The sequence below is a fragment of the Choloepus didactylus genome, chromosome 10 (genome assembly GCF_015220235.1).
Source record: "Choloepus didactylus isolate mChoDid1 chromosome 10, mChoDid1.pri, whole genome shotgun sequence".
NCBI classification, from domain to species: Eukaryota; Metazoa; Chordata; class Mammalia; order Pilosa; family Megalonychidae; genus Choloepus; species Choloepus didactylus.
Window position 1 is genome coordinate 24951934 of NC_051316.1, and position 23965 is coordinate 24975898.

Consider the following 23965-nt stretch of genomic DNA (forward strand, 5'->3'; position numbering starts at 1 on the left):
TATGGCTCCAGTGATTTAATTCAGACCTACCATGAATAGGTGGGGTAATACCTCTATGGAAATTATCCAATCAATCAGAGGTCTTGTCCACAATTGATTGAATCACATCTCCATGGAAACATTCAAAGAATTACAATCTAATCAACACTGATACGTCTGCCCACACAAAATTACATTGAAGATAATGGCATTTTGGGGGGTCATGATACATTCAAACCGGCACAACACTTCTGTGATAATATGTATATTTTGGTAGATATCCTCACACCTGCCCACCCACCACCACCTCATCTGAGGCCAGCACCCTCTTGAGCCAAGGGACCCCATCCTGCCTTCCAGACCTTGCCCACCTAGGGACATCCACACCCATTTAAAAGGTAAAAGGATTTGACAGTAGTGGCTGAAAAAGAGACAACCAAATGGATTAATGGGTTTCCTAGAAATTCAGGCAGCCTCCAGGATGGACTTTGAAGGGTGGACGAGGGTGATGCCTGGGAGAGAGAATGGGGTCAGCACTGCTTCCTGCCAGCCACAGGCTTCAAGAAGTACTTCAGGAAGACTGGGATGTTGATAGATGTTGATAGATTTTTGACATAGCCAACTCTTAATTTATAAGGAGACTTGAAATATGTTAAAATATTGTTTTGATAGTTATGGCAATTTATTATTTTTGTTTAAAGATGGTTTTAAACCTTCATTATTACACTTCAAATATGGGTTGGGCACATCTTAAGGCAAAGCGGCTATTGCTTATTCACTTGCTGTGACCACAGGAAACAGCAGTGAATTCAGGGCTCACCTCCCTCTTTGTCTTTGGGACCCACAATGGAGATAGGTTTTTGCCTACTTGCGTTTGTTCAGCTAGAAGTCCCCTTTAGAGTCTGTACTTACTGGAAGCAAAACTGTTTAGTAAGAGTCTATATTTCCTTTAGTAGCTACAACATATTAGAAATGAAAACTCTCAAACGCTCATTTTCCTGAATTAAAAAATAATCCAAACTGTTAATTGAATTTGTGGACCATAATAAATTTAAAAAAATTAAAAAAAAAAAAACTAGAAAACCATTGCTGCCTAGATGTTTTTAGTAGTTATCAAATATTTAACATTTCCTATAGGAAAATAAGAAAATTGAGGCTTTGTTTTATTCCAATTCATATAGAGCTATGAGGCAGGGCTTATTCTTTGTTCCCAAGGTCTGAGTAAAAACCTGGAGTCCAGAGTCCTGCAGAAGTCAGCTCTGTTCTGACATAACCAATGGGAAGGAGCAAAGTTACACCAAATGGGGCATTTCCTTATGCTCTGTAGAGACTTATTAATGCTTAAACTGAGAAACTGTCCAAACCATGAAAATCAGTAGCTTGGTCCTGGGAAGGAGGAAGAACCCATTCTCCACACAGTAACCAAAGTGATCTTTTACACACATACATTGATTGTGTCACTCTCCTTCTTAAACCCATTCACAGGCTTCCTTGAGTGTCACCATCTTTTGGTTCTGCCTCTATTTTGGTAGCTCTCTTATAGGACTCTCCTTACTTGGTGCTCCCAACCCAAGTAAAGGGAGCCCATGACAGCATTGGAATAAGAGGTCCTTGGTGTTCCGGTATTTCTCTAATCATTCTGCCTTAGTCCAACCTCTTCAACCCTGTTCCCAAGATGAAATGCCTCCCATCTTCTTAGAGTTTGCATATCCACCAAGCATATTCAGGCTTCAGTGTGTTGGTTTCTGCTGGACTTGGTCTTCATGCACTGACCCTTTTAATGGTTTGAAGCAATTTCTAACAGACAAGCTTAATGGGAGCCATGTATGAACTCAGACAAGTGAGTCTTAAACTCCTCTGGGTCAGGATCCCTTGGAGAATCCTTTGAACCTCTCCTTGGGACTGAAAAAAGAAGAATATATAATTTTAAGACATCGGACACAAACCCAAGGTAATTATGCTTCTCCCCTACTACCCACCATGGATCTCTTAGGTAACCATGAAAAACAGGTTGAGAAATAGTGGATATCAAGTTCAAAACAGGGTTAGAGTCTATGCAAAAAAGGCCTGGACGCTTGAACTAAGGCAGTTAGAAGGGTTCTAGTAGATGGTAGGGAGCATTGCAAGGCTTTGAGCAGGGAAATAAGGCGATCAAGCCATGTTTTAGGCAAAAGTTGTTTTTTGGGCAATGCTTAAGATTGACTGAAAAAGGTAAAAGCAATGAGATGAATTAAAAAATTATTGCAGAAGTCTTTGAATTAAAGGATGTGGGCAGGAAGGTAGACCATGCAAAGGAAGAAATTGATTTAAAATAATGGTCTACAAAGAAGAATCAAATGGAGGCAATGACTGAATGTCACCTGAAGAATAACCCTAAATTTCAGAGACTGAGAAAATAGAAGAAAGAATGCTGCAGGGACAGCTGATTTCAGGGAATGAAGATGAGTTTCGTCTCCAAAAATGTCCTGTGGGTTTGCCCCCTAGACTAACCATGCACCCAGTAACAGAGGCTGCCATCCAAAAAGAGAAGACCCAATGGGGCCTGAAGAGAAAATGCATGTGTGAGGCACAAAATCTTTAGTGTGTGGTGGAGCTGATCGTTTCCAACGTGGGTTTTCCCTCTCTTTTACTGAGGGCACAAGCTTTCTCAGTCTTTTGCCTTTGGACAGTAACAAGTATACTGGGGACAAGGGCCTCCTGGAAGGAGGGGTTGAGGAAGGCATAGATATGGTGCTGCTTTTGGAGTCACTGGAGCAGCACCCAGCTAGTCCCCCCATCCCCTCACCGAGGATTGGCATGTCTTTAGAACCAGACGAGGCTCAGGGCTGTGGCAAAGCCTCTCTTGCTGCACTTTTCCCTAAAGTGGCCTGTTTGATTTGCTTTGATTGTCCCAGCTACCATGAATGGAAGTGGGTGATCCTGCAGAGAATGGATTGAGGGATCCACTACACTGGTTCAAAATTCCAAAGAATCATGTGTCACTTTGAGATCAATTCAGTCCTTGCAAGCCTTGTCTTGGTATTCCAGGCAAAACCTGCACAAAAACTGGAGTCACTCTGACTTCCACCCTACCCCATACAGGACCCAGAAACACCGCTCAAGGATATATTCAGACCAGGCTTTGAAATTCTTGCAAACTAGTAGAAAGCACCTTTCTGCCTGTAGATGGCTATTCACTGTTATGTCCAGGATCCTTTTCTATGTGGTTCATTATAGAATCCTCAGTTTGTTGCTCAACTATTGATTTTAATTGTAGTATGTTTTTTTTCAAAGACTACTACACATAGTCACATTTTCCAATCTTAAAAATGCCTTCTATACTACTTTGTTATAAAAATTCCCTTAAGGTTTCTTATACTAATTTTAGGATGTTGATTATTTTTAAACTTTTTATTTGAAATAAATTTAGATTGACAGTGGGGTTGCAAAGATAGCCGAGAGATTTTCCATATATACTCTACCCAGTTTCCCCCAATGCTATCCTACATAACCACCTATCAAGACCAAGAAACTGAATTTCGATACATTACTATTCACAAATTTCACTAGTTTTTCCATTAATGCTCTTTTTCGGTTCTAAGATCCAAGCCAGGATACTACATTAAATTTGGTCATCATGTCTCCTAAATTTCCTTCAAACTGACAGTTGAATCAATCTTTCTTTGTTGCTCTTGACCCTTTTGAAGTGTACTAGTAACATATTCTGTAAATGTCTTTCAATTTGGGTTTGTCTGATGTTTTCTTATGATTAGACTGAGGTTTGGAGGAAGATGTGGGGAAGAATAGATTTTTGGAAGATTATCACAGAGGCTTTGTGCCCTTCTTATCACCTCATATCACGTAGTACTGATTATCAACATGACTTATTCCTGATGATGTTTGTCTTGATCACTTAGGTAAGTGGTGTCTGCCAGGTTTCTCCCCATATGGTTATTATTTTTCCCTTTCTAAACACCATTTCTTGGAAGTAAGACACTAAATCCAGTGCACTCTCAAGAAAAGGGGAATTAAGCCCCACCTCCTGGAAAAAGGAATATGTAAGAATTTGTGGACATACATTAAAGCCACCATGATGATTAATGAATAATTTGGCATTCATTCCATGGATCTTACCTGCAGCAAAATCACCATGGTGTTCTAATGGTGATTTTCTATTTTGCTCATTCCTTCTTCATTTATTAACTGCAATTCTCCTTTAAGGAATATTTCTTCCTTCCTCCCAGCTCGCTTATTAATTCAATTGTTGTATACATAATTGGATTCCAGGTAGATTAAAGATAGAAGGAAGAAAGATGAAAATACAAATCTAATAGAATAAAATTGTAAGAGATTATTAGTGTGACCTAAGGATACAGAAAATGTTATAAACACAACAAAGAACCATGAAAGGCAATTAAGCATCTCTAGCCAAAAATAGATACCCATAGAATGGTTAAAAAAAAAAAAGGCATTAATAGACAGGGTACAACGTATATGAAGCATGCTTTACATTTTTGAAACATATTTAAAAAACAATAAATCAAAGACTAGTATATCACAAAATTTCTTATGGATGAATTATTGAAACAACAACAGAGCTCAGAAATCCCCTTTACAAATTCCCATTAAATAGCATATGATCTCACTAATGTGAAATAATTAAAATAAGCAAGATCATAGAGTCAGATTCTAGAATATAAATTGCCAGGAGCAGGGTGGGGGCTGGAGAATAGGGAATTAAGACTTTAAATGTACAGAATTTCTATTTGGGATGATGAGGCAGTTTTGGAAATGGATGGTGGTGATGTGCAGCATAATATTGTGGACATAATTAACAGCACTGAATTATATACTTGAATGTGATTAAAAGGGGAAAGTTTAGGTTGTATATATGTCACTAGAATATAATTTTTTGAAAAATCCATGGGACTATGGAACAAAAACAGTGAACCCTACAGTAAACCATGGACTGTAGTTAATAGTACACCTATAAAAATGTGCTTTCATCAATTGTAACAAATGTACCACACTAATGCAAGGTGTTGATAATAGGGTGGGGTATGGGAACCCTGTATTTTGGGCACAGTTTTTCTATAAACCCACAACTTCACTAACAATAAAGAAAGTTAGAAATTCCACTTAAAAATATCAACAAAGGATATGGATGGGCAATTGCCAGAAAAGGATGATGAAATCCAGTAGGCGAAGTGATGCTCTTTTTACTGGTAAACCGGGAACTATAAATTAAAACAATGAGATACTACTTCACTTCCAATAAAGGATCTAATAACATGTGTTGGTCAAGATGGGAGGAAATAGTCATTCAAGCCCATGTGGTGTGTGTGTAAATTGTGGAGAATTCTGGAAAGAAGCTAGGCAATCTGTATTCAACGAAATAAAGTATGTGTGTCTCCTATGCCCAGCCATCCCACTCCTGGGCATATAGCTCAGAGATCTTCTTGTACAGGTCCTTAAGGAGACATTCAAAAGGTTATTTGTCCAGACTGGGTTTGTGGTGGCAGGCAATTAAGGGCAACTAGCTTTTTATTATTAGGTGAATGAGTGAGAAAAATATGTCTAGTGCATGTTATAGAATACTCTGCAGCAAATAAAAACAACCAAGTAGAAGTACATACAGATACATAGGTAGATCTCATAGTGTTGAGGGAAAGGGTAAGAAATTGGACCAGATTAACAAGAAAAACTGTTACCATAGATTAAACACCCGCATTTAAGATATCCACAAGTTTTACCATCTGCATGCTTGTTTAAAGACACATATCAAACCTATTAAAATGAGTGGCTTTTGTGGGGGAGGAAACAAGAACTATGCAAGTGAAAAAAAATACAAGAAAAAGGTCTTTTTCAGAGCAATGATTATATTATACTCTGGATAGAGGAAGTTAGTTAACCAAATTTTGAGTAGTTGAGTGATATATTTTTAATTAGGAAATGGTGATAGGCAAATGCCTTAGAGCACGGGAAAGACTTGTGCCTAAGGGGAACTGGGTGAAGACCAATGGGAAAATCCCACAGAGAGTTTATTCGGGATGTGGATAAAGAAAATGTGGCATAAGTAAACACTGGAATATAATTCGGCCCTAAAAAGGAATGAAGTGCTGATACATGCTACAATATAGAAGAACCTTGAGAGCATTATGTTAAGTGAAAGAAGCCAGATGCAAAGGACCACATATTGTATGCAATATCCAGAACAGGTAAATCCATAGAGACGGAAAGCAAATTAAAGGCTTCCTGGGGCAGGCGGGAGGAGGCGACAGGGTATAACTGCTTGATGGCACTGAGTCTCTTTCGGGAACAATGGAAATATTTTGGAACCAGATACAGGTTAGTTACACAACATTGTGAATGCCACTGAATTGTGCCATTTAAAATAGCAAATTTTATGTTATGCAAATTTCACCTTGATAAAAAGAAAAAAAAGTCAAAGATATCAGAGAGAAGAGTAGATAACTCTTCGCTGAAAGGACATAGCCTTGTTGTAAAACCAAGTGTACTAAATAATTATCCTCAGTTGTGAAAACTGGGGGAAGCACAATTTTCAGGCAGATCATTTAGAGCAAAAGAACCAGAATACAGCTTGAGCCTTTATAATCTGTCCTTTGACCAGGGAGCAGAGAGTATACTTTAATAATGCTTTATTTAGACTTTGTGTTATTATGTTCTAATTAATAAAATGTAATCCTCCTTTATGTGATTAAAAAAAAATAGAGCTGGGGTATGCTCAGAGATGATGCTCGAGTTTGGTACCTTCTCCTGAAAGGTGGTTTGTTTTATTAGGGATTTTTCTGTTTGATCCATAAACAATTGGTAGTTCTTGAAATGTTTTAAGCAGGGAAGTGACAAAATTTGATATATATTTTCTGAAGACCATTCTGGCTGCATCTGGAGAATGGACAGCAGCAGTCAAATGTGGGTGCAGAGAGACCAGCAAGGGGTCTCCTGCAGAAACTGAGGAGAACAGGTAACTTGGATTTGGATAATGTCAGTGGAGAAGGACTGTTGGGACTGGATTTGAAATAGCCTTTGGAGTAGACCAGGATGAGTGGATATGGGGAGACGTAGATGTCAAGGGATGGCGGCTGGGATTCTAGCCTCTGTAACTGGGAAGGTAATGGCCCCCTGAAATGAAAGCACCATGTGTGGGAAGGATGAGCAAGGGGTCCATTTCAAAACAGAGGTTTTGACATGTGTTGGCTGATTCCCAACAAGGGTGATGAGTAATCGATACTTCCACGTTGAGTCTGGAGCTGTAATATTCGTTCAGCTCATAGGTGTTAATTGAAGCCTCATGCATGGATGAGATGGATTATTAGAGTTCAAAGTGAAATCAGCATCTATTTCTGGTTTGGTTTTTTTGAGGAAGCTCTTTAAGCACAGGTGAATTTAAAATTTCAGACCAATAATTGAATTAAAAGGGGATAAATACTAACATTTAGTGCAAATTCAAAGCTGCATTTGAACATTGTCCAAATGTGTTTAGCCTTCTGGCTTAATTTAATTAGTTATATATAATGTGTATCATTCTCATTAGCAAATACCCTAGGCTTTTCTGAACCAGGGTGAATCTGTAAGATAATTTCCTTTGTTTACTACCTTTATAACACAACACTACTGGAAGCCAACTTTTGTTCTAGAAGATAAATGCCACAGGCTGAAAATCCACAATTCTTTGCTCTATCTCTCCTTAGAGCCTATTAGCCTTGTCTTGAGTTGGTTTATGCTCACCATATTAATTTGCTAAACAATTCATGCCAGGAAGTTTAAGGTTTTCTGCTGGCTCTTCCTTTGCTGACTGGATATGTGAGCATTCTTCTTTCTCCTCTACAAATATCAAAAACCTTATAAAAGAGAACACCAATTTCATGAAAACTTATCAAACTGTCCCATATAATTTGTACATTTCATCCTGTGAATTTGATAAGTATCAGTAATTAGGTTCTTTCTTTAAACATGTTCACACTAGGCATTCTCTAAAACATCACCAGGATTTAACAGTGACCACACTGTATTCTACATGTTCCTTTCCTCGTCAGAGTCTTCCACTGGACAGTAAGCTCTTTGACGATTGGAATTTGTTTGTTTTGCATTTTTGCTCTCAGACATGGCACAGTGTATGTCACAAAGGCATCATTTGAAAATAGGCTGAAATATGAATGAATATGCAATAGACTATACACATAAAAGAGTTAATTTAGCAGGCCTGACTTGGAAAGACTTTTGGCTGGTATCCGGGAACTTAAATTTTGGAAGGGTCCCTACTCTCCTAACTAATAAGAGTGACTCACTTTGCCTACACCATTAAGTATAAAAAGGTGGTTTATTCTGTACACCTGCTTTCCTTCCTGGAAGTCTGGAATTTGGTTATATGCTAGGAGGAGGGTGCCTGTGTGACCAACCCTCAGCAAAAACCCTGGGTCCTGAGTCTCTAATAAGCTTCTCTGGTAGACAACATTACACACAAGTTGTCACGACTTGTTGCTGGAAGAATTAAGCATGTCCTGTGTGACTCTCCTGAAAGAGGGCTCTTGGAAGCTTGTGCCTGGTTTCCTCTGGACTTCACCCCCTGTGCCTTTTCCCTTTGCTAATTCTGCTGTGTGCACTTTCACTGTAATATGCCATTGCAGTGAGTACATCTGTATGCTGAGCCACATGAGTCTTCCTAGCAAATAATTGAAACTAGAGTGGTCTTGGGGACTTGTGACACTAGGTCCAGAATGTAAACCTCAGTCCCCTGTGGATTTAGAACCTACCCCTCTCCTCTCATCCCCTCCCTCCTTACCCCACCTCATCTTTATTACCTAGTTCAAGTCATTGTAACACAGTTCAGGCATCATTTATTGATTGGCAACATGAGCAAGACCTATCAAAATAAGATAGAAGACAAAAGGGAGATGGTGACACTGTTGATTGGACAGAAGTGGGGCTCTCAGTGAGCTCACAATTTAGTTCACATATACCAGTCACCAGAAAAGAAGTTAGGATGTAGAGAGGGTGACAGAGAAATCAAAGGGCTTGTGAACAGAGAGGAGGGTAATTTATTCCAAATTTTGCAATGACAACAGGCGTTGTAAAGCAGATGTGGTCTAAATTCAGCCTAGTTGAAGTGTATTTCTATCTGAGATTCATTTGGGCTATTTTCTTTGGCTACATCTTGATTTGTTCATTTTCTTTAGTGAGGTCCCAGAGGAAGAAGGAGTAGATTCTCACAGTGTGAGCAGGATGCACCAGAAGTTGAATCTATTGTTAATCAGGCCATTGGCCCCAAAGTCTCAGACATTCTATGTGCAAAAGTGTCCTTAAGACAATGTGGCAGTTCCCCAAGAAGCTAAGTATGTGGGTGTCATAAGGTCCTGCAGCCTCATTATGGGATATATATTTGGAAGATCTGGGAGCAGGGACATGAATGGACACTTGCACACTGGTGTTTATAGAGGCAGTATTCGTGATCTGCAATGGGTGGAGGTGGCCTAAGGGTACACTAACTGAGGAACAGAATGGTGAACTGTGGTGTACGCATACAATGGAATATTGAGCAACTGTGAGAAGGAGTGAAGCTATGAGACACAACAAAGGTGAAAGGATCCTGTAGACAGCATTTTGAGTGAAGTACGCCAGAAACAAAGGCAAACACTATAATGCCTCACCAATATGGACTAACTACAGTGTGTAAACTCAGAATTGAATCTTAGAGCACAGCCTAATAGGGAAATGATTATTGTAATGGTCCCTAGATTGTAAGCTCTTACAGCAGTCAAATCTATTCCTGAATTGTAATGGCTATCTCCAAACCCTGAGATACTGATCCCTTTGTGTATAACATGATCAGTCTCTGGAACATTGGGTATCTGTGTGACACCTGAAAGTCAGAGCTAGAGCTCAGCAGATATGAAAGTCAGTATTAATGCATACAGCAACTGTTAAAAAAGAAAAAAGCTGAAAATGAGTCCAGTCTTCAACTAGAGATATGAATGATGCAGATCTGGTTAGGACTAGGGCAAACTGGACCAAAGAATAAAGGACAATAGTGACTGTGTTTTAAAACTTCAACTTCCTTGTGAGACCAAGGGAAGAGATGTTTATTTGGTGCAGGATCTATATTTTCTATAGTACACTGAACAATTTAACTTGCACAGTTAGCTTGTTCAAACACCATAATTACATGGAACTTTGAATAGGAAGTGAGATCTGGTAGGTTTGTACAGGTTAGTGTATAATAGCAATACATCCCAAAGTAATTTGGGCAGAGATTAAAAATATATATGCAGGGCAGCCCTGAGGAGCTGGGGGAAAATGTGGAAGTGTTGGACTTCCTCAAATGGGTTGTTGCTGATGTTGTCACAAACATTGAGGACTGACAGTTTAGTATGCCAAGCTCTCTGTCTTGGCTAGCCCTTATGAAGCTCATTGCTGCAAAGGAGAGGCTAAGCCTTCTGTGCCTAATAGTCTCCCCCTAAGTACCTCTTTCTTGCTCAGATGTGGCTCTCTCTGTCTAGCTAAGCCAACTCAGCAGAAGGTGAATTCATGCCCTCCCCGCTACATGGGACCTGACTCCCAGGGGTGTAAATCTCCCTGGCAATGCAGGATATGACTCCCAGAGATGAATTTCGACCCAGAATCATGGGTTTGAGTACATCTTCTTGACCAAAAGGGAAGTGAAATGAAACAAAACAAAGTTTCACTTCAAATAGAGTTGAGAGGTCACTCTGGTGGGCATTCTTATGCACTATATAGATATCCCTTTTAAAGTTTTAGTGTATTAGAACAGCTAGAAGTAAATACCTGAAACTATCAAACTGCAACCCAGTAACCTTGACTCTTGAAGATGAATGTATAACTATGTAGCTTACAAGGGTTGACAGAGTGATTGTGAAAACCTTGTGGATCGCACTCCCTTTATCCAGTGTATGGATGGATGAGTAGAAAAATGGGAAGAAAAACTAAATGAAAAATAGGGTGGAATGGGGAGGGTGATTTGGGTGTTCTTTTTTTACTTTTATTTTTTATTCCTGTTTTTATTCTTTCTAGTGTAAGGAAAATGTTCAAAAATAGATTGGGGTGATGAATGCACAACTATATGATAGTACTGTGAACAGTTAATTGTACACCATGGATGACTGTATGGTATGTGAATATATTTCAATAAAACTGAATTTTAAAAAATGTCCTTAAGGGGCTATTTGAACTCCTAGAAGTTACAGGGAGCAACAGCTGATGACATACCTGAAGAACATTTTTTTATGTGGCATTAAAGATTCTGCTTGCCTCTCTGATTCAGACAAAAAAAAAAAAAAATCACTTGTCCAGGTCACCGCAGCTGACCTGGGCTGAGGAATCTTCGAGGCGAGGAGCACAGGAGCTCAGATTCTGGAGCTGGAGGTGCAGGAGCAGGTGGGAGGGCACATGAACACAGAGGCCATTCTAGAATACAGCCAGCACAACCAGGTGTGAAATAGGATGGAACCCAAAATGAGGCTGCTGTCTTCACCTTCTTTGTAAACAACTGTGTAATCATGTTGTGGATTGTAATTTGCCTATCTGGAGTTTGTGCCTTGCTCATCTTCATACTGTAATATGAATTCATATTGTAGCAAGAATCATATCAGAATCCCCAGAGGAACTTTAAAAAGTCCCGATGCCCAGCCCACCCCAGATCAATTAAACTAAACTTACTACTGAGGGATCAGGATTTTTGAAAGCTTCAGAGATCCTTCCAATGTACAACTTTATTGAGAACAAACAGCATGTAAGTCAGTGTACTCTAAAGAAGGGACAAGTAGAAAATGTTTTGAAGATTTTGTATAGAGGAGTCATACCAAAGGAAGCTTTTCATCTCAAGGTCATAGTTTAGAACAAAGACTGTTGGGTGAGGGCATGGCAGGAAAACACCAGCCATTCCGGAGAGATTTCTAACGGAGTGTTTGTCATAAGAGCCTACAGTGCAGCCTGTATAACATGATAGTTCCACAATATATTCGATTTCTGTGCTCAGGATTTCATCCTGATAGCTCAGAGTATAAATGCCATGTTTTCCTGTATCTGCTTTCATAACCCTTAAGACCACTACTGTACCATATCATGTTACTTGAAGATTGGGCAAATTTGGATTTTGTCTCCATGATGAATCCTCGTCCTCTCTATCCTTCCCTGCACAATACCCAGCCACATGAAATTCACCAGCGCCATGGAAAGGTCTTAATTTCCTAAAAGCGTGGCAGCCACAGGTTCACTGGTTTCGTGTTTTTACCGCTGGTCATCCAAGCTTCATGGATGGCTGACTCTACCATCTCCAAAGGGAATCACAGTGAGCAAAGCAAATAAAAGTGATAGTAAGTGTAAATATTCATGAGCATCTCATGTCTAAAATTATAAAACTAATTAAGCGGCAATCTTAAAATTAACCTTGAGCTGCTTCTCAGCTTTGCCGGTGTCTGAGGGGCAGTGAGCAGAGAAAGAAGGATTATGGAGGTGTCTGTTTCTTCTGCGTGGAGGAACTGGGAACTCATTAACTCAGCAGGAGCAGAAAAGTTCAAGTTAAATTAAACCTGTATTTAGCACAAAATACCAGAATAAATATGGAATATATAAATTCCAAATCTCTGCAGGAATAAAAAAAAAAAAAGAATGAAAGGAAACACCTGATGCAAAATGTCAGGAAATTACATGTATATATAATTTCATATAAATTACTTATGTATGTGTGTGTTTACTTAGAAAGAGTGGTGAATTGAAAACATAATGGCAGAAATAACCCCAGATTTCTTAGACACACATACACACACAAAGAAGAATGATTAACCTCCTCTATTGATGGGTTGGATGGGAGGAAAAAAAAAAAGGCTAAATGACATTTACATGAAATACATTTGAAGCAAAAAAAAAAAAAAAAAAAAAAAAAAAAAAAAAAAAAAAAAAAAAAAATTGAAAATAGAGGAATGGAAAAAAGTTATCCTAACAGGAAAGTATTCTAGCCCTATATACTTACAGATCTAACAATGTAATTTTCAAATATAGTTTCCAAATATACAGGTGCAAAACTGAAGATGTATAAAGAGAGACTGACAGATGTACTATGCTTTTATATCCATGACTCTACAGTGATACCAAAGAAATTGTACACAATTGGAATAAACATAAAAATTCCCTTCCCTTAAATGAACTTCTAAGGAAGATTGATGAATTCTTTACAGGTCACAATTTCTGATCCTAATTAATTGTGAAATGGACAAAAAAGAAGAGAAAACAAAACAAAACAAAAACCACACAAAAAAATGGAAATAAAAATATACCCCTATTAAATAACTGTTAGCATAATGATGAAATCAAAACAGAAATTAGAAGTAACTTGAAAATAAACAAATATGCAATACTAGACACCAAATAGTCACATGGAAAGACCTGCAGATAACTTTAAACATTCAAAGCTAGAACAGACCTAAATAATATTTCACAATTGTTTAAAAACCTAAAAAAGCATGCAATATACTGTTATTTGCTAGTAATCTAGAAAGTCTAGATAAAATGAACAGGTTTTTTTTAAAATAAAAATAATACAGTAAGTAAATGAAAATGAAAATAATTTAAATAATGAAGTAGATTCAAGTAAAGATGAATAAGAAATTAATAAAAAATTAAGTATATGTATATTTCATTATTTATAAAAATAAAATATTGAATAAACTGAATTTCATAGTAACTTTATGGTTACTGGCCTATGGTACAGCCATTCCATGGGCCACCAAGCATTAGCCATTACAAAGAATGAGACATGAAGTGATCTAGCAGAGTGTCATTATATATATATATGGGTATAGTGGTTATTTCTGGGCATGGGAATGGAGGGGAGGGAGCAGGCTGGGAATAATCAACCCTCCATTTATAAACTTCTGTATTACTTGATGCTTTTTAAAATAGCAGTGCCTAATATTTGTAATTAAGGGAAAAGTGGTTGTATAAAGAATAAAAAATGAGCATCATATTTACTCAGAAATTATTAGTGCATGCCTTAGTTATATTCTAAAATCTCTAATAAAAATTCTCTAATTCATTGCAAGTTTTATAACAATGAAAAAGAACAGTGAAAATCTAACTATCCACCCCCAGAAAAGGGTTATAACGCCACTATAATCTGTCATATGGCTTAACCCTTGAATATCACCATCCTTACTGCTGTATTGGTATATCTTCAAGTCATGACCCGAAAGAAAAGAGCACATTCTAAGGGAGTGGCAAATAACTTTGCATATAGGGTGGACAAGTCAGAAAGATTCAGGAAGTTGCAATTCAGGAAACTGAACTCCCACTCTAAGCCATTAAATGCAGTGTGAGCGAGAAGCCATGTTTAATATTGGACAGCAGCACATCACAAAGCTGGGCCATGATTTGCTCACTGCTGGTAGGTGCAGCACTTCCAGAAGTGTGTAAGAGGAAGTGCTAGTGCACAAGGGGCAGTTGAAAGAAAGGTCCTTGGGGCCAAATACATTTGAAAAATGCCACAGACCACACTCACCATGTCACAGTACAGATTAGCCCATGAAAAGGATATCAGGAGGAATGGATATTTAGAAAGCCATTGACACTTGGTTTAAAATATATTTTTCAAAATGTATTTTCTCAAACCTAATTGACATTAGAATTCTTTTTATCCACATAATTTTTTTGTTATTCTATCGACATGTTTTGGGAAAAGTTGCACCAATGGAAAGGGAGAAAATACGTAATCAGTTGAAGAAACAGGTTTTGTGAGTGGGGTTATTGAGTAGTTTGCGTAAATGGGTGAAAAAACATATATTGGGGTATAATGGGAGAAGTAGGGTAGCCTGAGTTGGGGAGTTGCTGTTCATTATTTATTTTCATGGTTTCTTGGTCCTTTTGGAAATACAGGGGGATATAAAGTAGATTGCAAGTTAAAATAAGAAATTGTTCTTGCACCCTTTGGAATACAACCAGTTATTATTATTTCCTGAAATTAAGTTAATGTCTTTTTAAAAATGTAATTAAATAATACAGCAGTAATTATAGTTCACTTTATCAATTTAAACAACATATGGATATAAAATAATCATCTCCTACAATCCCTTTCTATCCGGATACCCAGGGGAGATGCTGAAAGCCTTGGTCTGTTGAGCAAGCATTCCTAAGTAAACATTTCTACTCGGTTTTCAAAAGGGTGAAAAGACACCATCCCATATGTTCTAGTGGCACAGATCCCAAAATGTTTTAGATGAGGCAGAACAGGGAGGAGGAGAACATGTGGACCAAGAGTCAGTGGGCCTGGGTCCTAGGCTCAGCTCAGTGTCTTCATCAAGCACCTCTGGAGAAGGATGTCACACCAACTATATAACACTACAATTTCAATGTCCTTTTAGTGTAAATATATTTTAGCCTAATATTTTTTCTTATAAAAGGATACATTTTATACATAAACACTTGGATTGCCATTTTTATAACTGAACAAAGAAAATAAGCTAAATGTGAAAAGACCTTTAAATTTCTACAAAGGCAGTTACAGATCTCAAATAATTTTCACTTTTTTCCCATATTTTAGCACATGGAAAAGCACCTCTGTTTCTCTGTCACGGGTGTACCTCAGGGTTTGTTAAATTCATGCACATTTGCACCTCCCTTTCTTTGTCACAATAAAGGCTCAGCCACAAGTACCAGGGCTGGCTGGATCCATTTTCTTTCCAGTTGTGGTTACCTGACTCTAAGTGCTTGACATGGAGCCAGGCTGGAAACCAAGTGTCGCTTTCTGTGCCATCAGAAGGGCAGCCAGGGAGATGGCTTCCAGTCCAGGACCTAATGTTACCGATTGAAATTATCAGGCCAAGAAGCAAGCTCAGTGTACCAAAGCATCACCAGAGTGCCATTCTGTATTTCAGGCTTAGAAACCGTAAGAAGTGCTTTTGCTTGAATCCAGCTTGTTGTAAATAGTGCAGTGGGGGGGTAGGACAGGAGCGTTGTTTCAAAAACTGAGCATTGTACTAAACCTTTAAGGTGTTGGGATCAAAGAGTTAGTTCCAGACCACAAAGCAATCATTAGAATTTATTTGTCTGTTCCCTTTCTTATGCTTTCTATGAGACAGAACTCACTGTTGGCCATTTTTTTATCAGATTCAATTGTTTCCTGTAGATTGTTTGCATTACTATTGTGCCTTTTCATTTATTTAAAATGCACAAAATAACATGTAAGTTATGCAGAAAATGTAAGGAATAACAATAAAATGAATCACACATACATCCCAACCTGCCCAAGAAATGAAATATTGTCCTTACCTTTCGAGACCTCCATAGATTCTTTCTAAATTCCATTGTTTTTATTGTTCTTGTTTCTTTTTTAAAAAAATATTTTTTACCAAAATAAATGTACTGCTAAATAATAGATGATTTCAATTTTATAGTTTTGAACTTCAAATAAATGGAATCTTCCTATACAATTCTTCTACAACTTGCCTTTTTTGCTCAATAGTATGTCTACAGTTTTTCTTTTATGATGTTTAGCTGTAGTTCATTTATTTTAATTGTGTATGGTATTCCATCATACTACAGTAAATTCACTTTCTACTTGATTAGATTGATGTTGTTTCCCAGTTTTTGCTATTAAAAAATGCAGGAGTTTCTCTATACCTAGGAGTAGAATTGCTCTGTCAAAGTGTTTGCACATTTTCAACTTATCAGGTTAGGATAAAGTGTTTTTGAAAGCGATGGTGCTGATTTGCACCTCCACTTGCAGTAAAAAGTTCCATAGGTTCACATCCTTTCCATTCCTTGTTATTGTCACACTTTTAAATTTTGGTTATTTTGATAGATAGGAAATGGCTTCTGATTTTTATTTAATTTGTATTTCCAAATTATTAAGGCAGAAATAAAAAGATAATTTTAGTTAGTAATAAGTGCTTTAAAGAAAATAAGATGGGTGTGATGATTTCAAGCTACGTACCTCAGATAATCATGTTCTAATCCATTCCTGTGGGTTTAGACCCCTTGTAAGTAGGCTCTTTTGATGAGTAGGATCTTGACTTAAGTTAAGATGTGATGCACCTCATTCAGGGTGGGTGTTAATCCTCTTACTGGAGTCCTTCATAAGAGAAAGTCACAGAAGCAAATGAGAGAAAGCCACAGAAACAGAAAGAAAGCCATGGAAGCCAGAAGCTGAAAGCAATGAAACCTGGAAGAGGAGGGAGAGACCAGCAGACATCACCATGTGCTTTGCCATGTGATAGAGGAGTCCAAGATTGTCAGCGGTCAATCTTCAGGGAGAGAGCATTGCCTGATGATAGTCTGATTTGGACATTTTCACCACCTCAGAACTGTAAGATTGCAAGCTACTAAATCCCCATTATAACAGCCAACCCATCTCTGGTATATTGCATTCCAGCTGCCTAGCAGACTAAAACAATGGGCAAAGGTGGTAAGGAGTGGAGAGGGCCCATGTCAAACTGAGGGTGAAAGAAGGCCTCCCTGTGGAGGTTCCTTTGAGTTGAGACATGAGTAGCAAGATAGGGTGACGCAGGTAGGGAGGTGAAGAAGGAACTCCCAGCAGAAAGAGTGGTCTCTGGCTCTACAACTTCCATGGTTGCTCAGGGCTATATACCCCAGAAAAACACATTCTTAAACTTAATCCATTCCTGGGGGTGTGGACCCATTATAAGTAGGACCTTTTGATGAGGTTACTTCAGTTAAGGTGTGGCCCACCTCAGTCAGGATGGGTCTTAATCTTATTACTAAAGGCCTTATAGAGAAGGCCACAGAGGGTGCAGCCAGATGCCAGAAGTCAACAGAACCCAGAGAAGCCAGGAGAGGCCACCATATGTGACAAAAAAGCCAGGAACCAAGGATCACCGGCTGTCAGCCTCAGAATGACATAGACATCTGGGAGAAAGCACTGTTTTGATGACGCTTTGATTTTGGCATTCTCCTAGACTCAAAACCAAGAGCCAATAAATTCCCATTGTTCAAGCTGCCCCATTGCATGGTATTTGTAAGAAGCCAGGAAACTAAAGCAATTTCCATCTAAGTTATTTCCTTTGAAATTCTGGGACTAAGTATTATCTGGTGAGTAAGAGAACAGCAAAGAAAATTCTCAGCCAAATTGGGGGACTTAACAAATGGTGTCAGGAGACAAAATAGTGCTTTGGGTAAGAAAATGGGGTGTCTAGCAGGCTTATTGATTCCTATAATGGGGGTCTGAACTAATTTGTGTTATACAGAAAGAATTATCACATTTAAAACACAAATTACACTAAAACAGAAGCAAACTTGAGAAGGATGAACCAGGAATAAGTTGCACAAATATTTTAAGCTTGAAAAAAAACTTAAAATATTTCTAAATGTGTGCAAGTTTTCTCTTTTTTAAAGGAATAAGCTCTATTGAATTAAAATTATGCATGAATTTGTAAGAAAACAGTTTGTTTATCTTAGCCCCGCTGGAGCACTTCCAGCCCCATTTGTGATGCTTTCTATTGTCTTTGGAGCCTTCTTATCGTGTGGCTCAAAGGGATCCTTTATTTTCTGGAGAGAAAAATAATCTTTGCTTTCCCTGCCTGGAACTTTCAGCTGTGTTGAGCCCTAAGGAATTACCTATTCACTGTTGATCAATGGAACATAAAGGAGTCAGAGATGAACCTTTCTTGTTTGTCTTGAAAATGTAAATGTGTTGCAGCTACAACAGCAGACTGCTTACAGTGGTAAATGTCAGCACCCCTTCAAAAAGAAATGGATATGTCCTAGGTTCTAATCAGCAAGCAGACATATCAACCAGAGTGTGCATGTTTGTGGTCCCCAAGATCACTCTCAGCCTTGATGATTCACTTAAAGACTCACAGGACTCAGAAAAGCTGTTATTCCCATGTTTATGGTTTATTAGAGTGGAGGGATACTGTTTTAGATTCCTTTGGCTGCTCAAGCAAATACTATGCAATGGGTCAGCTTATACAATGAGAATTTATTAGGTCATGGTTTGTGAGGCTAAGAAAAAGTCTAAATCAAGTTGTCATCAAGACAATGATGCTTTCTTCCAGAACTCTAGTATTCTGGGGCTGGCTGCTGGTGATCCTTGGTCTTTGGCTCCACTGTCACAAGGCAATGCACGTGGCTGCCTCTCCTGGCCTCTCTTTTCTTTTCTGGGTCCCATTGAATTTCAGCTTCTTGCTTCCTGTGGCTTATTCTCTCTGAGTTTTTCATTTTGCTTATAAATGACTACAGAAATATGATTAAGACCCATCCTGGGCCACACTTTAACTGAAGTAACCACATCAAAAGGTCCTACCTACAATGGGTTCACATACACAAGAATGGATCAAGGTTAAGAACATGACTTTCTGGGGTACATGCAACTCCAAACCATCATATTCCACCCTCAACCCCCAAGAGATGTGTTCTTTCTACATGCAAAATGCATTAATTCCATAGTAAAATCCCAAAAGCTTTAAGTCTTTTCAGTAACAGTGCTAAGTAAAAAGTCTCATCAAAATCAGTTATGAGTGTGGTATGTCCTGGGACACAATTCCCCTCTGACTGTGAACCTGTTAAACCTAAAGAAGAAGTTATCTGCTTCCAATATACACAGACACCCGCATTCCAGGAGGGAGAAATTGGAAGGAAAACAGGAGCCATGGATCCCAAACAATTCTGAAACCCAGCAGGCATACTCCGTTAGATTTCAAGATCTGAGAGTCATCCATGGATCAATGTTTTGTCCTCTGGGCCTTATGGAGTGGCAGTGCCACCCTTTCAACTGCTTGTACAGCGGCCGTGCTCTCCCCAAATATCTTGGTCCAAGGAGATATCTGCGGCGCAAACCTTGGTTGCCATGCTTCTGCCCTTGAAGTCATTTTTCCTTCAATCTGTCCCTTCTCTGTCCCTTTCAGTCTAGGCAGGCAGTGGTTCCACTCATACAAATATTGTGAAAAACTTGGCTTTGCAGGTAGCTTAACAGGGGCCCAAACCATCAGACAGAAGGACTTTCCATAGGTCCTTCCTGCATAACTGCATTTCCAATCCTGAGTTCCTCTGAAATGATTGACTGGTTCCATGTTCACTTAAACCCTCATATGGAGCCCTATTTTTCAGGGACTCACTTTTTGGAGCCACTTCTGGCCCTGATCTCAGAGCACACTGTCTGGGTGAACTCAGAATTTTCCAATCAATCAATTTCTGGTTTTTCTTGTGCTCAAGAGTTCATTTCTCAGCTTATCCTTTTCCTCTTGCATTTCACTATAAGCAAGGAGAAAACAGGCTGCACTTCTACACTTAGCTTGGAAATATACGAGTTCATTGCTCTCAGGTTCTGCCTTCCGTATTTTGCCAAGTTCTCTGCAACTTTAAAACAAGGACCTCCTTTCCTCCAGTTTCCAATAACAAATTCATCATTTCCTTCTAAGTCCTCATCAGAAGTACTTTTAGAATCCATATTTGTACCACCAGTCTCTTCAAAGAAATCTAGGCTTTTTCTATCAGGCACCTCACAATTCTTCCAGTCTCTACCCATTACCCAAATCCAAAGTCATTTCTACAATTTTGGGATTTGCAGTAGCAGCACCCCACTCTCCTGCTACCAAAATCTGTTTTAGTTTCCTTGCTGCTCAAGCAAATACCATACAATGGGATGGTTTAAGCAATGGGAATTTATTAGCTCATCATTTTGAGGCTAAGAAAAAATCCAAATGAAGGGGTCATCAAAGTGATGCTTTCTTCCAGAAGACTGGCATTCTATGGCTGCCTGCCAATGATTCTTGGTCCTCGGCTCCTCTGTCAAATGGCAGTGCACATGGTGGCCTTTCTTGGCCGTTTTGTTCTCTTCCAGGTTATAAAGGAGTCCATAATAGGATTAAAAGCCATCCTGGGCCACATCTTAACTTAAGTAGCCTCATCAAAAGGTCCTACTTATAATGGACTCACACGCACAGGGATGGATTAAGTTTATGAACATGTTTTTCTGGGGTACCTACAGCTCCAAACATGACAGATACACATTAAAATCATCAAAGAAAGTAGGTGCATAGAGAGGAGTCCAAAAGAGACCAGACACAGCTTTCAGTTGTCCTCTCCCAGTGGAGTAGTACAACAGCATTTAATTCTCAAAGCAACTGTGTGTGACAATACGTATGAAGTATTGCCAACCAGGAAATCTCACCTAAGCTTTGGTATCCAGGGTTTTTATTGGGAGTCAGTCACCTAGGCATGAAATGTCAGAATGACTGATCTTAAGCTACTTAAGCCCCAACCTGCCCACCTTCCCTGCCCAGAGGTCGAACTGACACAGGTAGAACTGGCTCAGGGCCCACATCATATACCACATGGTCAGCATAGTATATCCAGAGTAGCCAAAGACCCCAGGTACACAAAGACACTCTTATCAGGCAGGACATTCCAAGGTTTTCTCTCAGGAGCTAGTCAAGGGCCAGTCCTTTCTTTAGAACATGCAGAGTTTGAGCAACCCAAGCTCCCTCAGTTATCGTTTTCATGCACCGAATACTTGATTATCACTGTGTTCTACCAAATAATTTTGAAAGGAGAGAGTGTTTATCTGATTCAAGGGCTTATTTCAAAGGTCTTTGACTTGTTTACCAAAAATAAAAATAAGAGGGATTTAAATTGACTATTTAATTATAAGTTATATATACATAGATATGTTGCCCCGATAAATAAACAGCTTGCATCTTCTCTAGCCTCCTTTTGCTTGCTGTGCATTAGTAAGCCCTTTTCCCCCTTTTGAATTTAATATTAACAAAATTTCTTCCACCTGAAAACATGAGAAATTTCTAAACATTTAGACCATTTCCATACAACGATTGTCACCCATGACCCAGTGTCCCAAGCCCCTAGAGTGCCTCTCACTTTTGCCTATTCTGTGCCCAGTGGTGCTTTGATGCAGTAGTGGTACCCAGCCCTTGATCAGTGTTCTAGAGAATCCCAAAAGGAGCATTTTTATGTGACATTCAGACCTTTCACATTTGTCTCATGGAATTTGGTGCTGCTGCCAATTACCGCAAACATTATGCCCCTACAAAGCAGAAAAAGCATGGCAACTGGTTGTTATGAAAAATTACCCAAGAGACACTGGTAGACTGCCCCTCCTTTTTATCTCATGTTAAACTGACTAACAGGGGATGGGGATTAAAATGAGCAACTCATCAAAAGCAGCAGTGCATGGGGAAGAAATTTGGTTGGGAGCTAAGCACCGGATGTAGCATTTGAAGTTGACACTTCCTGGCAGAGGGGAAGAGCGTCCCTAAGCTCATGAAGGCCAATGTTGTGCACATTAGGATGAAGATTGGAGAGACACTCAACATCACCCACACTTAAATCACCAAGGAAAGCACAGTTAATGCAGAGCTAAACCAGAGCACTTTAAGATTAGAAATGGAAGTAAGAGCCAGTCGTTGCATTCTGTAAGTGAGCTTCTGAATGCCCTGAACAGATTTTCCCCTGGCCCAATATTCCAACTCTGGTATCTGAGGGAGCAGGGAGTGGAGAAGGATAAAGGGAAGACAATGTGCACAGAAAGCTCTTGAGATAATGAGTGAGGGGGAGAGATGAAGCAGAATATTTGTTATTTTGTACATCATTTAAACATGCCAATGTTATGACTACATTATTGATATTTAATTTTCCTTGCTGTGGTAGATTGAATCATGTACCCCAACTAAAGACACGTTCTTATCTTAATTCATGTTCCTGTGGGTGTGAACCCATTTGTAAATAGGACCTTTTGGAGATGTTATTATTGGTTAAGATGTGGCCAGCTGAATCAGGGTGGGCCTAAATCCTACGACTTGAGGCCTTATAAAGAAAGGAAATCTGGATGTGATCAGAGAAAAGCCACAAGAAGAACCCAGAAGGAAGTGGGAACCAGATGAGAAAACACAAGGAGAGAGAGAGAGAGTGCCATATGATGGGGGGCACAGGTGCAAGCCATAGAACCCCAAGGACTGCAGCAAGCCAGCATGAGAGCATATGGACTTCAGGGAGAAAGCATGGCCTGCCAAGACCTTCATTTTGAACTTTTAGCTTCTGAAACCAAAAGCCAATAAATTCCTCTTGTTAAACCAGCCCACTGAATGCTATTTGTCATAGCAGCCCTGGCAAACTAAGACACTTGCATTTGACACCCTTGAGAATATGCATGTACTTAAAGATCAGCCCTTACCTCAGTTTACCCAGTTACATCCTGGAGCAGATTACAAGCTGCTGCAAATAGAAAAGCATCTCACGTAATAAAAAAAAACTCTCCATACATTATTTAAAACACATTTTTTTATTAGAAGGGGCCTAAATGTCTACTGAGTCTTTTAGTATCATGCAATTATTGATCAAGAAACAAAAATGTTGAAGCTAAACACACATAAATGTATTTTCACCATTGTGCTTATCATCAAAATAAATAAAATACATAGGGAACTACACTATTTCATAAGAATGACAGTTTTTTTTTTCCTCCCCTGGGCATTACTAAAAGATAATTGGAAACTATAGTATTTCAGTAATAATAAAACAATCAAAACAAAACACTGTTGGCTAAATTAAATATGTAAGAATCATAATATGGTTTAGAAACTATTAAGTAAATCTGCTTAGCTAGGGAAAGATTAAGAAGGATACTTTCTTAAAAGCAATTTGGAAGAAATGGTGACTATCTGAACAATGTCCACAATATGGATATAAGCTGTGAATAATATTTGCTACCAGAAATGTCCACAAAATAAACACCATTATGGGCATGAATTTGTTTATGAAATCTTGTCCCTGAGCATTTACAGGTTAAAAAGGCAGTTATTTCACTAAACCAGGCAAAACCCACAGGTGAGTGTTGTTCTTGTCTCTTGTTAGCTGACTTGAACTTTATAAAAAATGAAATACAAGACCCAGAACTGAACGACACTTTCACCTGGACAGACACTCACCAGGCTTGTCAGATGAAGTCTGGATTTTCCAAGGGCACAGGCAGGGTAGAGCCCAAGCAGACGCAAACCCCACAATTGTCACA

At 38.9% G+C, this 23965-nt stretch overlaps 1 long non-coding RNA gene across 1 annotated transcript; it reads right to left on the reverse strand.

Moving 5' to 3' along the window:
- Positions 1 to 220: 220 nt before the first annotated feature.
- On the reverse strand, positions 221 to 16295 carry LOC119505153. Its single transcript, XR_005210688.1, has 3 exons — positions 16255 to 16295; positions 4093 to 4285; positions 221 to 1881 (listed from the first exon to the last, which is right to left on the reverse strand). It is a non-coding gene; the product is annotated as an uncharacterized LOC119505153 (long non-coding RNA).
- Positions 16296 to 23965: the final 7670 nt, after the last annotated feature.